Genomic DNA, 15241 nt, shown 5'->3' on the forward strand with positions numbered 1-15241 from the left:
GCTATCCCCTGCACATCCTCTGTGAAGTCCCAGGGGAGCTGGCAGCACCTGCAGTTAAGATAAACTGAGGAATGGGGTAACGGATGCTGCTCCAGTTAGTTCTACTGTTTCAAAGATCAGAGTGGACCAGCCTGGGGCTCAGGACGCAAGATGGGTGAAGCAGGGGGACCTTGGTGGCCGGCATGGCTGTGCTGGGCCCTGGGGTCTTCTTTGTACTGATCATGACTCTGGAAGGCACGGAGTCTCCACAATTACTACTTGTCCAGGTATGGGCCAGCTCACTGCAGAACCTTCTCTAGTGTTTTCTGGGTCTTTCGCATCCTGTTTTCCATTCTCCAAACCCCCTCCATGAGAAGGCACATGCTATGAGCATTTGAGAGCTCAGAGGCTTGCTGGCTTTTGTCCGCCGAGCTTGGCAGTGGCTTGGGAACAGGACATGTTAGCAGGAATCAGCGTTATTGGAAAATCACAAAAACATGTTTTGATGACATTGTAAGCTCTCCACTCTATAAAGAATTCCAAATGATGTGACCGGGAATGCTGTCGTGGATCCCAGGCCCGGACTCTCCAATTCCCTCCTCTGTGCCTGGGAAAGATACTGCCTCCTCCAGGCACACAGTGAGGCCCTGATCATGGGGAGAAACTCAGATGGGTCCTCCAGACTATGGAGAGGGCGTGATGTACTTTTGTCTCCTTTAACTTGTTCAGAAATTCCACCCGAGATTACTCATACACGTGAGTAATGAGTCCTCATGACGGGCTGCAAAACTTCAGTTGGTCAGCATGTATGCAACTCGTTCATTCAGCTGACATTTACTGAGTCCTTTCTGAGTACTCACTGAAGCCCTGTACCAGCGCTTCTCTAAATGTGGCCACCAGACCGGCAGCATCACCTCTATGAAGATTTGAAGTCAGAAATGCAAATTCTCAGGTCCCACCCAGATTTCCTCATCAGAAACCCTGGATAGGGGGTCTCCAGCACTGTGCTTTAACAGGCCCTTACAGCTGATTCTGATGCACCCTTAAGTTTGACAGCCACTGCCCTACAGCATGCTCAGCGCTGGGGATGGAGGACAAAGGGGATCACAGGGAAATAAAAAGAGAATTGAAAGTGCAGGAAAGAAAAGAAAGGTAACAAGGTAGCAAAGCAGGCATAAGCCAGGTTAGCAAGTTTGTCTTCCTTGAAATGTATATGTTGGACATTTAGAAAGAGCTTCTTGAGAACTGTGTTAAGGGTGGATTGGAAGGAATCCAGGTTAGAATTAGACCAATTAGGAGGCTGGTGCAGTAATAGTCCAGACAAAAGATGGTGAGAGTCTGAATTAGGGAAAGCACGGTGGGAAGGGCAGGGGGTGGCTGGATTTGAGAAAAACTAGGTAAATGCGTACTCACTGGTGGGGTAGACATCTCAAATGAGTCCCAGGTTTCTGGCGTGGAGACTGGGTGGTGGTGATGTCATTTTTTGGAGCACGGAACAGGAGTGAGTTTGGAAGAATCAGTAATGAGTTCAGTTTGGGACATGGTGAGTTTGAGCTGCCCTTGGAACTTTCAGATTGAAATGCAGGTCTGGCGCCAGAGGAGATGGGGCTGGAGGTGTAGAGGGAGGTGGGAAGGACTCCCTGGGGAGGCTCAGGGATAGACAGAGTGGGGACCCAGGCTGGGCCTTAATGTAAGCACAGCCCCTGAGACCATTGCACGTCACTGAATTGACTCTGGCTTGAGTTCAACGATGGGAAATGATCAGGGAGGTCATGCATGGAGGCTGGAGAGCAAGGCTCTGCTGCTCTGGTTGGGTGGAGCCAAGGGGAAGGCAAGGCTCAGTGTGAGTCAGGGCAGCAGGGCTGCAGGAAGCTCACTGCCGCTGCTCCCTGTATCCACAGAGGTAGAACCGCTAGAACGAGGGCACCGGGTCTCCTCCGGGCTGCTCAGACCCCACAGAGGCGGTGCCTCTAGAAGAGCCTGGGAGGGAAAGAGAAGGGCCCGGAACCCGTCCGGTGGTAGTGTTTGGGTGGATCATTCCGCCTGCAGAGCGGGGGTGAAGGGAGGGAACAGGTGCATTTCTTTCCTGGTGGCACTTCATCTGGGCGGCTCTATAGCTCCTGGAGAGAGAGAGCCAGAGGAGGGGGCTGCCAAGGCTTAGAAGGGGCTTTCTGACTTCAGAGCTGCAGCTCCTCCCAGAGGCCCCTCCCCTAGGGTTGTCTTGGGAAGCTGGACTTCATTTGGGGGATAATGCAGAAGGGGCCCTTCCCATGGGAGCTGAGTCCGATGGACCTTGAAAATCCCCACAGCACTGAGATGGGGGTGACTCTGTGACTCATTCTCCAGGCAACTGTACTGGGTATTAGTCGGTGAGGCGGACAGGTCATGGCCTTGGTCATGGCGGTCATGGACAGGCCACTTGGCTGAGAGGACACCTTGAGACATCTTTCCCTGGATGGAGGGTGGTGAGGGTTTCAGACTTGCTTCTATTTTCCTTTCATTCATCTGCCTCTTTGTTATGGTTCTGGTTCTTGGGAGGGTGGGTCTTTTTATTAAAAGGAAATCAGAAGCTGGGAGGTAAGCCTCCTGTGACTATTTTGAGGATGAAGATGGTGGGCACAGGCAATACCAGAGCCATTCATACAACTTTGAGGTGAACGTGCTAAGTGACAGCATGTGATACAAGGATGGTCCAGGGCAAGTCAGGAGCCTGGAGCCCTGGTAGAACAGGTGCTGGGCAGACCTGCAGATGCGCATATGTCACAGTTCCCATATTCGGCACCTACAGTCTGGTGGTGATGAAAGACAGATAGACATGGGAAGCAGCAGGCAGAAAGTGTGGTATTAGGGTTGGGGCAGTGGATGGGTGGGGTGGGCACAGAAAGTAGGTGCAGGGTTCAGGACAGCTCTCTGGATGTTGTCTGATAATTGATGAATAAATAAAGGAGGGAAGAACCTTCCAAGCCACGAAGCAGATGGTGTTGAGATGTGGAGGTGGCGGAGCCCTCATGCAGGTTCGAGGAGTTTCCAGTGGTTCATCATGACTGGAGTAGCAAAGGGGAGGCCGGGAGCGGTGGGAGATAGGCTGGGGCTAAGCAAGGGCCAAGCCAAAGGGACTTGCATGGTGCCCTGAGGGGCTTCGCTCTACTTGGTTGGAGACAAGAGCCCTTAAATGACTTTACGCAGGGAAGTGGTGCCTTATGCATTTTGGCAAGACTGCTTCAGTAGCAGTGGTCTGGAGGATGTGTGATAAAGGTACGATTAGGCCAGTGGAAATGGGTTGGGAGTGGAGAGGACGGCCAGCGAGATAGGAGGTAGGGCCAGTGGGACTCTGGAGCTGAATGGCGAAAGCATCTCCTCACGTGAATAAACTGGCCTGGAAGATTAGAGAACTCCAGTCCCTCAGTGGTAGAGGTGAGCCCTGGGGCTCCATCCCCGGGTATGACTCTGAGGCAGGTGTTAGTCAATGAGTGAGTTGCCCAAGGTCACAGTGTTGAAAGTAGAGCTGTGACTCCAACCTGGATGTCACTGATCCCATGAATCATGACGTTTTCCACTCATTCCACAATCCTCCCCGTGTTCTAGCTCTAAAACATAGCTTTACACACACACACACACACACACACACACACACACACACACACTACATTTAATACGTTCAACAATTAGCTCTGTTTGAACCAGGAGACCCATCAGTGATGGACTTGGTTGAGGGGACAGCTCATGACCACAGAGTCACCCAGTACACCTGCCTCCCTGCGGCCACAGGAAGCCAGCCCCACTGGCCCAGGGAGCACCTCCTGGCAGGGAAAGGTGAGGGGCAGGGTCATGTGCTCAAGCCTTCGAGGAGGCTGCAGGTGGGCTTCCAGGCAGAAGGACATGGCTGAGTTTGTCTGGGTAAGTGATCGTGCGCCCATCTCCATCTCCTCGGCTGTAAAGTGGAAGGAGAACCCGAGAATACCAATCTCGCAGAGTCGGTGTGGGTGTGACATGGGAAGGATCGGGCCGCACGATTGGCATGGTACCTGACACGGCAGGTGCTCCCGAAGTGGCCGGGTTCATCAGCATCGGCATCAGCGGCCGCCACCTCCTCTCATCATCACTGTCGTCAGCATCATTGCCATCATTAACCTCCCCGCCTCCTTGCCTTCGCAGCCTGGCCAGGCTGTCCGTGCCTGCTCTCCGTGTAAGCCCGGAGACAGGGACTGGGAGGACCGGTAATGAATACAAATCACTCCCCGGACACTGAAGAGGATGTCGTTAGCATCTCGGCCTCCCAGCGGTAACTGTCCTCATTACCTCCTGAGCAGCTGCTGTCAGAGCGCGGGAGCAGAGGCTTGATGAAGACAGATGATGCCTGCTCGGCCCGGCCTTCGCCTGGGGTGATGCTGTGCGAAAGCGGGGACAAGCACTTAACCAGAGTTCTGCTCTTTGCCAGAGCTGAGTGACTGCAGGCAGGTGCTAAGTGCAATTTCAATAAAATGTTCAGTCAATAAGGACAGTTGACAAGGATGTTACAAGCACCCCGTCCAAGTTTTCAACAGAATTCTGAAGGCAACTTGGAGGCCTGAGGAAGTGTGATAATTTCTTAAGTTTCTCTGCAAAAACAAGTAAAAGGAATTCTTTTTTCTAAAGCTTATTTATTTTTGGGCTTCCCTGGTGGCACAGTGATTAAGAATCCTCCTGCCAGTGCAGGGGACACGGGTTCGAGCCCTGGTCCGGGAAGATCCCACATGTTGCAGAGCAACTATGCCCACGAGCCACAACTACTGAGCCCGCGTGCCACAACTACTGAAGCCTGCGTGCCTAGAGCCCATGCTCCGCAACAAGAGAAGCCGCCACAGTGAGAAGCCTGCGCACCGCAACCCCTGCTCGCTGCAACTAGAGAAAGCCCGCAGTGCAGCAATGAAGACCCAAAGCAGCCAAAAATAAATAATAAATAAATAAATAAATAAATAAATAAACAAAAATAAAGCTTATTTATTTTCACTTTTGTGATTTAAAAATGAGATGATTAGAAGATCAGCAAATATGTCCGTCTCATCCTCACAATGGCCCTTGTCACATAAATATGTGAAGTACTTAGCACGGGGCTGTCATGCTCACCTTTTGAGGGAGTACCCCAAGTGACCATAGTCAAAAGCCAAGGGATGTAGATCCCTGGGCTTGAACAGGAAAATCAGGACCCGTGGGTCCCCAAACTTAGAAGCCAGAACTTCCCCCCATGTCTGGCCCATCATCCAGCCATGTCTGGGCAGGAGCAAGAAGGAGGTAAGGCCCAGATCTGTCCTGTCCACACATCCTTAGGCTCAGGGAGTTAAGCCTCAGGAATTAAAAAAAATATCCGAGGCCCCAAGACTCCTGTAGGACTGGCAGGTGTATGGGAGCCCTGCAGGGGTGCAGGTGAGCGGCACTGCCCTATTCAGCCACCCTTCTGCCCAGGTCAGTCTCAACACCATACCTGCACAACCCCACCCAGTGGGCAACCCCTGTTCATCCTGCTCTGGGACAATGACAAGCCACCACAGGCTCGCTTTCTTGGTTCCTTGACTTGGTCTCAGGCCCTCCAGGGATTTGGACCTCCCACCCATCTCCTCCCGTGGCTGGTACCCATGGGTGAGGCTGCTCATCTTCAAGCTGACTGGCACCTTCCAAGCCCATCCTTCCCCTCATCATTCCACATATGATTGAAAATTCTACTTTCATTTCTGAAACCCACTTGGTAGCCCAGGAATTTGACTGTACTTCCCAAGAAGCCAGGACTTAGGTCAAGAGGCTTCCCTGGGCCTGAGAAGTCACTAGGGAGGCCCTGGCTGGGAGTTGAGTGAGGGTGGGCATAGGACAGTTCCAGCCACATCTGGGTGGCAGCCAATTTCTGAGGTTCTAGAACAAGTGGTGTCACTCCTTGAGAGGAAGTGTGGGCTAGTGGAAAGGCACTGTCTGTTCAGTCCAGAGGAGCTAGGAATGAATCCCAGATCTGCCTGTTACTATTAGTGTCACTCTGGACAAGCCATCTAATCTCTCCAAGCTCCATTTCTTCACAGACCTGAGTCAACTTCAGTAGAAATTGAATTTATTGGAAGAGATCAGGCCAGTGACAAAGAAGCCTGGTGCACAGACTTGGAGAACAGGCAGGAATCAAGGCAGGCGTAGCCACCAAGGCCAAGGTCAGCTGGGAGGGTGTGGGTCCAGGCCACTGCTGCTGCCACGCTGACACCACTGCCCTGTGCTGCCACCTCGGCCCTTGAGCCTTGGTGGAGGTCACTCCTGGATGGAGGAGTGTAGAGGACATGGCCTGGTGGGCACAGGGAGAAGAAAGATTGAAGAGCCATGCCTACCCTGCTCAGTTTCTATAGCGGTGGCTGTGCTCTGTGTCCCCCAAGACTCATGCAAAGGCCAGCTCTCCAAGCATGAAAGGACATTCAGAGGCTTGGCAGCCAACAGAGAGAATGAGAAACAGCTTAGTGCCAATTCATGTGCTTTCCAGGGAATCCTAGGGATTAAAGATAAGGTCTGTTGAGTTCCGGATACCCATAAGGCCCTTTCTCCATCAACTTCCTCATGCTGAGTCTCACGGCCCATGGAGAGTCCTCTGATTTTCCCAGAGAAGACCCTGAGGGGCATTTGGCCTAGCCTTACCTACTTGGTTCGGGGTCTGAATGCCTAATACCTGGATCAGAGGGAAGAGGAAGAGGCTGATTGATTGACTGACTTTTATTTCACAAATCCAAGGGGAAGAGGAGGGACTTAGTTGCCTGGGTGATTAATTTGGGCATCTTCGGAGATAATTGGGAGGTCACTTATCTTTTGTTTTTACTCAGGATTTCCAGGGAGAAAAGCTGGAGTCAGTTACTAGACATCCTGCTGGTTTGGGAGCCATAGTTCTAGCCACCCAAACAAAAGGACAAAGGCAACTATTCACCCTCACTTTATTCTACCAAAGATGCAAAAGAAATGCCAAGTGCCAAGAGTGTGGTGGGTTTGAGGTCCGCCTCCCCTCCTTACCAGCTATGGGTTCTACTTGACTTTGCCAGGCTTCAGAGGCTTCTTTCCAAATGGAAATCAGGGTGTGGTGCCCAGGGGCACTATGAAGGTACAACAAAACCATTGTTGCAAACCTCCTGGAACAAAAGTTGGCAAACTTTCTCTGTAAAGGGCCAGATAGTAAATATTTTAGGCTTTGTGGGCCGCACGGTCTTTGTTGCAAATACCCAACTCGGCTGCTGTAGCCTAAAAGCATACATAAATATACTGTATAGTGCAAGGAACTCTGCTCAATATTATATTATACTGTATAGTGCAAGGAACTCTGCTCTAAATGGGAAAAGAATTTGAAAAAGAATAGATACATGTATATGTATAACTGAATCACTTTGCTGTACACCTGAAACTATCACAGCATTGTTAAACAACTATACTTCAATATAAAATAAAAAGTTTAAAAAAAATAAATAAGGAAGTAAAATAAAACATAAATAAATTGACCTGGTTGTGTTCCAATAAAACTTTATTGACAGACAATGGGCTGGATTTGGTCTGCAGGCCTAGTTGGCGGAACCGGTCCTAGAAAATAGTATGTGCTCAATAAAGGTGAGGCTGCTTCTGTCAGAAGAAGCTCGACTGGGTCATAAAGAAGTTGAAAAACATGTTCAACAAAAGTGGGGCTTGAGAACAGGCAGGAGGAAGAGAAAGGGTCTCAGAAGTTTTCCTCAAGAATTATTGGATTACACCATAGCACATCTGCCCCAACACACCACACCGGTCATGGGCAGGCCTGCCTTGAACACTGCATCTCCTGCAGGGGTCTAGAAAGAGGCTGGAGAGTGTCCTGGGCCACTAGACGGGGGCTGGTCACATGGGTGCATTGAATGGGGATAGTCTTGGGCAGTGACTAACTATCACTACAAACTGGATGGCAGGTGCCACCACTGGGAGTCCTGACCAGAGGACAGTGGGTGGGGCAGGGGCTCTGAGCTGGACCCTTGCAGTACTACCTGGTCCTGGCAGTGACCATGCTTACTCAGGTGGGGTTATGCCCATGTGGACCTTTTCCTGGTCCATGAGAAGTTTTGGTGTTAGTCCTGGAACACATGAACGCTTTCTGTGCAGGAACTCATGCCAGCTCTCTCATCTAGGCTGAAATTGCCAGGCCTTGACCTTAGTGGTTTCATATTTACAGCCTTTGCTTTGGAGTCAGCAGGAAGAGTCTCCTGTCCATCTGTCTGTGGCTGGGATCTGGGGCGAGGCTGAGGGCAAGGGCTGGGAGCTAGGATGAGGCTAGAGAAAGGGCCCCAGTCGCAAGAAGGACTGAGTGAGTAGGGGAGGTAGAGGGAGATGTGATTGATACCTGGGGGTGTTATTCACCCCTCGTGCAAGGGCTCAGCCATTGACTCGGCCCCAGGCTCTCACCTTGCACCTGCCTTCTTGGGGACAGGAGCAGAGAAGGATCATATTGATGGAGCTGCTCACAGTCTAGTGGGCTGAGAGCCTAGGAAACAGAGAACAATAGGAGGAGCTGTTCAGGGTTACATTTTGTTTTTTCCCCTGTATGTTTGGCTATTTTTCATTATTCAGAATTGCCCTTGAATTTTAATCTTTTTTTTTTTTTTTTAAATGACAGAGATATAGACGCTCAGAATTGTCCCAAACATCCTACCGGGTCATAAATGTGTTGTGATCAACATAAGAATATCCCCTCAGAGCTCCTCCCGCCCTCCTGCACTGAAAGCAGAGGGCCGTTGAAGATGGACCACTGCTGGGGGTGTTCACAGCATGTGGCCAGTCTCTGGCAGCGAGACGCTTTGTGACCCAGGCGCTGGGCCCAGATAGGAGCACCCCTCTTCTGTACTTGCTTAAGGAAGACCTGTCATCTTTCCTGAGGCACAGCAGACTGCATCACCCTTTTATCTCTCTCTCACGGGCCTTGGCACAGTGGGCTTTCTCAGCCTGCAGCCCAGCTGTGCTCTTCGACATCCCATTAGCAGAGGGACCAAGGATGGAAGAAGTCTGGTCCCCTCCCTGAAGCTTGACCCCAGAGTCTTTAATTAGTGTGTGACACCAGTGGTCCATAATTTCCGCCCAAGCCCTGCTTTGATTTCCGCAGCACAAACATGACTCAGGGACCACTGATAAGGGGCAGAGGGGACAGAGCAGAGGGCCCAGCATTTCTCGCGTCCACAGCCAAGGCATTGAATGGCTGATGTTGCTAATCCCTTAATGAGGGCCTGGCGGCTCCCGATGGCAGGGGCCAGAGAAGCGGGGATAGAGGAGCACAGCTTGGGCTGCACAGAAGCCCCAGGAATGCCTTACATTAACAAACCTAGCTCCCGGGGCAGCTGCTCCTGCCTTTTCTTGATGCTTATGGAAACTTGTGCTAATTATAGATAGCAACGTGGCTCTGGAAAGGAAGCTCTTTCTGAACTCTCATGGCCTCCAGTGATAATATTTTAGAGCTGTGACATTAACATAAACAGTCCATGGTAGGTGGGCAGGATAAGTATGAGCCGGCCCAGCACAGCTTCTACACCCATGCCTGCCAGACGGATGCCCGGGGGAGGATGGTCCAACTGCGCATCAAGGTGGTTCTTAAGTGCATTTTTTTTTAAAGTGCATTTTTGAAACCAGACAATCTTAGGTTCAAATCCCACTTCTGCTCCTATCCACTGTGGGTGGGACCTTCGGCATATTTCTTACGGACCCGAGAGAAGGCTTCCTAATCTGTCACATGGGAGCAGTGACACGTGCCTTGCAAGGCTATCTTGAGAACTGATGAAATGGTGAAATGTAAACCTCTAGCTGCAGCAAGGTTGTATTTCTAGCAGGGCAAGGTGTACTGCTTTCACGGACCCCAGGACCTGCTGCTACAGCAGGAAGGAGGCCCAACAATGAGCAACACACATGAGTCAAATACGTGCTGTCGGTGGGAAGAAGTGCCAGGAAGAAATGATGGAGCAGGGAGGGGGAGGGTGTATGTATGTTGTCGGGGAGGGTCGAGGAAGGCCTCCGATTTGAAGGAGGAGAGGGACACGAGTGTTCTAGAAATGGGAACAGGGGACACACATTCCATCAGTCTCCCCCTAATGTGATCTGGTCTGTAAAACTGAGCTATATAATGTTCTGTCTTTTTAGCCCCCTCATGGAGACCTCCGTGTGGGAGGAATGGCCCCCATCCTTGAAGGTCATCCAGTGAGGCTCAACTGAGGAGCCACTTCCTCTGGGGGACTCTCCCAACCCTAGGGGTCCAGGGCTCCCTCAAGGATGGCATGGCCATGCCCTGTCACTCTCTCCAGACATGGAACCCTTGGGGATAGCCCAGGTGGTGATCCTCTCTTTGTACTCCAGTGCATTCAGGAGACCCTTAGTGCAGTTCTTGTGTGATTTTCCCCGAAAGATGCCCTACATGGTAGCATTTTCCATGAGGAAGCCTTCAAAGGATGCTTGCTGAGCCCGTGAATGAATGGTTCACCTAAACGGGCATAAATCCCTCAGGCCATGGAAGCAGGCTCGCCTCAGGACAACGGCTCCACCTGGCCCTTTCCTCAGGACAGGGAGCCAATCCAGGCTGCTCTCAGGCTCAACTGCTGTGTGAGTGCCCAGCGGGGGCCCCCCCTCTACCCTTGGCCCAGGTTGGAATTCCCAGGAGTGCAGGACCGCAGGGCCTGTGGAGAAGCACCCTCCTGGCTGAGTGGAGATCTGCCCTTCAGCCTTGTCATGGCCATGTGCACATTCAGGGCACCATTAACCCCGCCGCATATCCTGCAAGACGCTGCCACTGGACTTCAGAGAACCTGAGTGGCTTTTTCTCTTTTAAATCACAGAGCCCACGGCAGTTGGCAGTTTGCACCATCTCTGCTCAGCCCTGGGATTTAGCGACAGGTGCCTTGGAGCATGTCCCCCAGAGCCCATCACCAGCATCCGTGGAAAAGAAGGAAAATAATTTGTTCCCCCTTCCAAAAAATGTGTGTAGAGAAAATAGGCCTAGTCTTAGATCTGAGCCAACTCTCTTTAAATTGATCTGTCTCAAAAGAAGTGAGAAAGTGCAGGGGTTTTCCCCCTGGGTAAGAGGGAAGCATGACAAGAGCCTGGAAACTTGGCAGGGATGCCCTGGATCGCAGCTCTGGCATCAGGCCACTTGGCCAAGGACTGGGGAGAAGCTTTCCAGTTGTCCTGATGAAATTCCCTCCTCGGCTTAGACGAGGCAGGCGCATGTGTGTGTACAGCACAGATGGGGCTCTAGCCTTGCACGGGAGGCTGCACTCCTCCACTTGACCTCAAGTCAGTGGACACTTCCCAGCATTTAATGAGCCCCACTGTGTGCCGGGCACTCACAGGTGGCACTTCCTTCACGGTAGGAAGGTGACCCTGGAGGAGCACAGTTTTCTAGTTCCTCCTAAGGCCTCCTGATTCTGCCTGGTCAATCCCGTGTCAAGGATTGTATCCAGGTGTGCGTGCTCACCTGGGAAGTGACAACCATCACTCCAATGGCATCTGGGGTCTTTCCTGCATCAGAACTCAAAGTCCTCATGTGGAAGTTTGAGTTCCCTGGTGCCCAACATCTGGATACGAGGAAACATCCAAACGACTGGGGGCATTTTCACTGCTGGACCCAGATGTTTGGCATCAGGGAGGTGCCCTGCATAGGTCACTCCACCTGTTTAAAGAAAATTGAGCTCTCATGTAAAATACTTTTCACACTCCTGAGGAAACTGAAGTAGATATGCTGGGCTCCGTAGCCAGTGCCTGGAGTTTCCTGTGCTTTGTATGGGAAGGCGGAACCTGGTGTGGGCTGGTACCTGGAGCCTCCAGCAGGCTGCTTCCCATGCACTGGCCGCCCGCAAACCTCGCCATGATCTGGCTGTGGGGCTCCGTGACCATGAGGCCCACGCTCACAGCCTGCCTGGCAACGAGCAGGCCCAGAGAGCAGGGAGACAGAACAGCCAGAGGTTCCGAGTGGTGATGGACGATGGCCGTGGACCCCTGGGGGTCCTGCTGCTGAGGGCAGAACTCCTGGCCCATGTGTGCCTCACACCCCATCTCTGGGGAACCCTGGACATCCCTCGCAGCTGTAGCTGCCCCTGGGCATCCCCTCTGATGAGCTTCCTCCAGCTGAGCTCAGAGAGGAGAGAGCAGTCAGGGCCTTGGAACCCCACTTTGGAGGTCCAAACTGAAGCTGCTGATTGAGATCCAGGAAGGGGCATCCAAAGAACGGGCCCAGGCAGAGCCACGGGGGCTGCGGGGCGCCCCACCTCATCCGAGCTGAGTACAGGGGCACAGGCAGTTCTGATGTCCCGTGTCAGCTTCTGTCTCTCCTTCATGAGACCGAGCTAGAGTGACATGCATGTGGAAAACGTTTCTACCTCTGCCCCGGGGCTGGGCGAGGGGGCGGGCGCTGCTTTTTGGCACCACACTTTAGAAGGGCCTCTGAGCCTCTGGAGTATATCCACACAGGGGCCACACGGGAGCACTGGGGGTCCCTGGAAGGAGCATGAGGAATGACCCTGAGATGGGGAGGTCCGGGAGACTGGAAGATGCGGTGATAACCTGGACCCCCAGGTAAGGCCAAGCTCTGTCACTGTGAGTGGCATGGGACTTGCACACCCCGTTCACAATGCCCCTACCACTGACCAGTACCTCTCCCCTAAGAAGCAGGCCGGCCTTGCCCTTCAGAGGACTTATGCTCTGGGTTAGGCCTTCCAGCCTCCCTCAGGAAGCCACAGAGCCCGGGAATTGCAAAGACAGCAGGAATCCCATCGCAGTGTCCCCCTGGGAGCCATCTCCTCTGTCTTCCGGGTCCTGTTTGATCCCTTTGGTTGTGCCTGCCCCTGGATTTTAGATCTACCTGCTGGGAGATGGCAGCCACTAGACTTGGCTCAGCATGGCCCAGGACTCTTTCTAGAACATACTCAATCCTTTGTCTCATGCTTGCCCTCTTTTTTCCCTTATTCCCACTGATGCTTTTCTGTTCTGATTAGAGTGGCTTGCCATCCCTGCTGCTTCCTCCCAGGGCCTTTCTGCCCCCACCCCAGGGCCTCTCTGGCCCTTTATTGGATAACCCTCTACTTATCAGGATGAGGGAGCGTGAGGGCAGGTCCTTCTGACGCTGATTCCATGAGAGCTGAGGACAGTCACAGGCCAGACCCTCCTTAGCACGTGCTCCACTGCCATGTGGGATGAGAGTTCCACCTCCCTGTGCATGGTCTCCCTTCCTCGATAGGGTATGGGAACTGGGACCCCAAAGGGCTGCAGAAGGGTGGAATCCAGTGCTGCCAAGGGTCAGTTGCCAGGCTCAGCGTCTGCTGCTCCAGGCCCCAAGTCCTGCACGTCTCGCTCCTTCTCCAGAACATTCCTCTGTCTAGAGCACTGACCACCACAGGAAATGGGTCCTGAGAGGCCCAAAGTGGCTCCGGGCAGTCCACCTGAGCATGTACTAGGCGGAAAAGGCCAAAGGGCCAAGTCAGAGGCACAGTCCTGGGGTGAGTTGGAGGTCAAGGCCAGGTCTCCAAAGTCCATGGACTGAGTCCAGTGGACGAGCTGGGTTGCAAGAAGGAAGAGGCATCAAAGGTCAGAGGAAACAGGGACAGAGTCATAGCAGGGTGGTCCCCAAGAGTGAGCGGACCTGGAAGCTGGCCTCATCTTCACTGGCTGTGTGGGCAGGTGGGGTGGGCTCAGGAGGTCCTGGAACCAGCTGGGCACGATGTGTGCTTGTGAAAAGCCACCCCTGTGTGCAGGCCTGAAGGGATGGACCCTCTCGGAGGGGACTTCAGCAGGTGGCCCTGAGCTCTTGGCACCTGGATCCTGAGCCTCCAAGGAGCATGGCAGCCAGGCCTCCCTGTGGCCATGGGCTCAGGGAGTGTGCGGACCCACTGGGACGGCCAGGCTACAGCATGTGTAGGAAACAGCCACGGGAGCTACCAGAGACAGCAGGGCAGAGGGTCTCTCCGAAAGGGCCTGGGGACAAAAAGCCTGGGTTGCTAGTACCTCCTGTGTCTTCTCTCCCTAGAGCAACGCAGACGGCATCTGCGTGTCAAAGGCCCCCCTCCCGCTCTCTACCAAGCCCCTGCTGAGGCACCTTGGCCCTGCCCGAAGGGTTGGGTGTGAAGAGGTGAGACCCTGGGGCTCGAAGCAGCACCTGTCAGAGGAACAGCGAGGGCTGGAAGTCCCGGGCGGTCAGGTGGGGTGGGGAGAGTGGAGCAGAGAGGTGGGGCTCAGGGCGGGGACACAGAGTGCCAGCATCTTGTCCTGCAGGCCAAGGGTAGGTGGGCAACGTCGGGCTGAGAACACAGCCAGAACAGAGGCCCCCCTAGGGGAAGGGGAGAGAGCAGCCCACTTCAGCTGGGGGTGGGGTCTCTAAGTCCTGAAGAAGCTCAAATTTGGGCAAACGGATTCCTGGGAGGATATCTTAGAAGGAGCTCACTAGTGCCAGGTGCCGCTCTGGGACCTGTACAGGAGCTTTCTCTCTGAATCTCCACGTGGGCTCTCCAAGCTTGTCTCAGTGAGGAGGGCATGAGGAGACAAGGCAGGAAAAGGTCCTCTCACTTGCCCGGGGTCACACGATGGCTTGGAAGGGGCCCAGTGATGTGGACTTCACTCGGTGGGTCCCCAAGCCCCATGCAGGTCAAGGTATATCTCTAGGCGGTAGAAAGAGGTGGTCTGAGGGCCAGAAGGATCCTCAGAGAAAGGGCGACCACCATTCAGGAGCCTGGCCAGCCTGCTAGGCTCCCTCCCAGCTCCCTCCCTTCTCCCGGGCCCTCCCCTGCTCCGGTAGACACAGTGCCAAGGCCAGGCAAGCTGGAGGCGGGCGTTGGTGGGGAGGTGGAGGGCTTGGTGCAGCGCCGCAGCTGGAAGGCGATGTGGGAAACTTCTGCTTGAGGGGAGCTGCTCAGATGGGCCCCTAGGCCTCCGGGTTCAAGGTCCCGTTTTCCCACTGCCTCAGCAGACAGAGAAGGGACTCCAGCGGCCGAGGTCTGAACAATGGTCCTGCTGGCTGCGCAGCTCTGGCGGCAGGCCGCCACCCTCTGAATGCAACGACTTGGAAAGGCTCCTCCTGGGAAACGGGGCAGTGCGGCCTGTGACCCGCATGCTCCCCTGTGTTCCGCCTTTCTCCACAGAGCCCTGGCCTCAGGGGCGAGGGTGTCAGGGAAGTGGGTGCTTCTGGGAGTGGGGGTCTCGTGCAGAGAGGCGAGGGCTGGCAGGTACACGTGGCACAGAGTGAGGAAGAGAAAGCGTGTGCGTCTGTGAGCAGGCATGGGGTGAGGGCTGTGTG

Source organism: Balaenoptera acutorostrata, chromosome 16 (genome assembly GCF_949987535.1).
Source record: "Balaenoptera acutorostrata chromosome 16, mBalAcu1.1, whole genome shotgun sequence".
NCBI lineage: Eukaryota > Metazoa > Chordata > Mammalia > Artiodactyla > Balaenopteridae > Balaenoptera > Balaenoptera acutorostrata.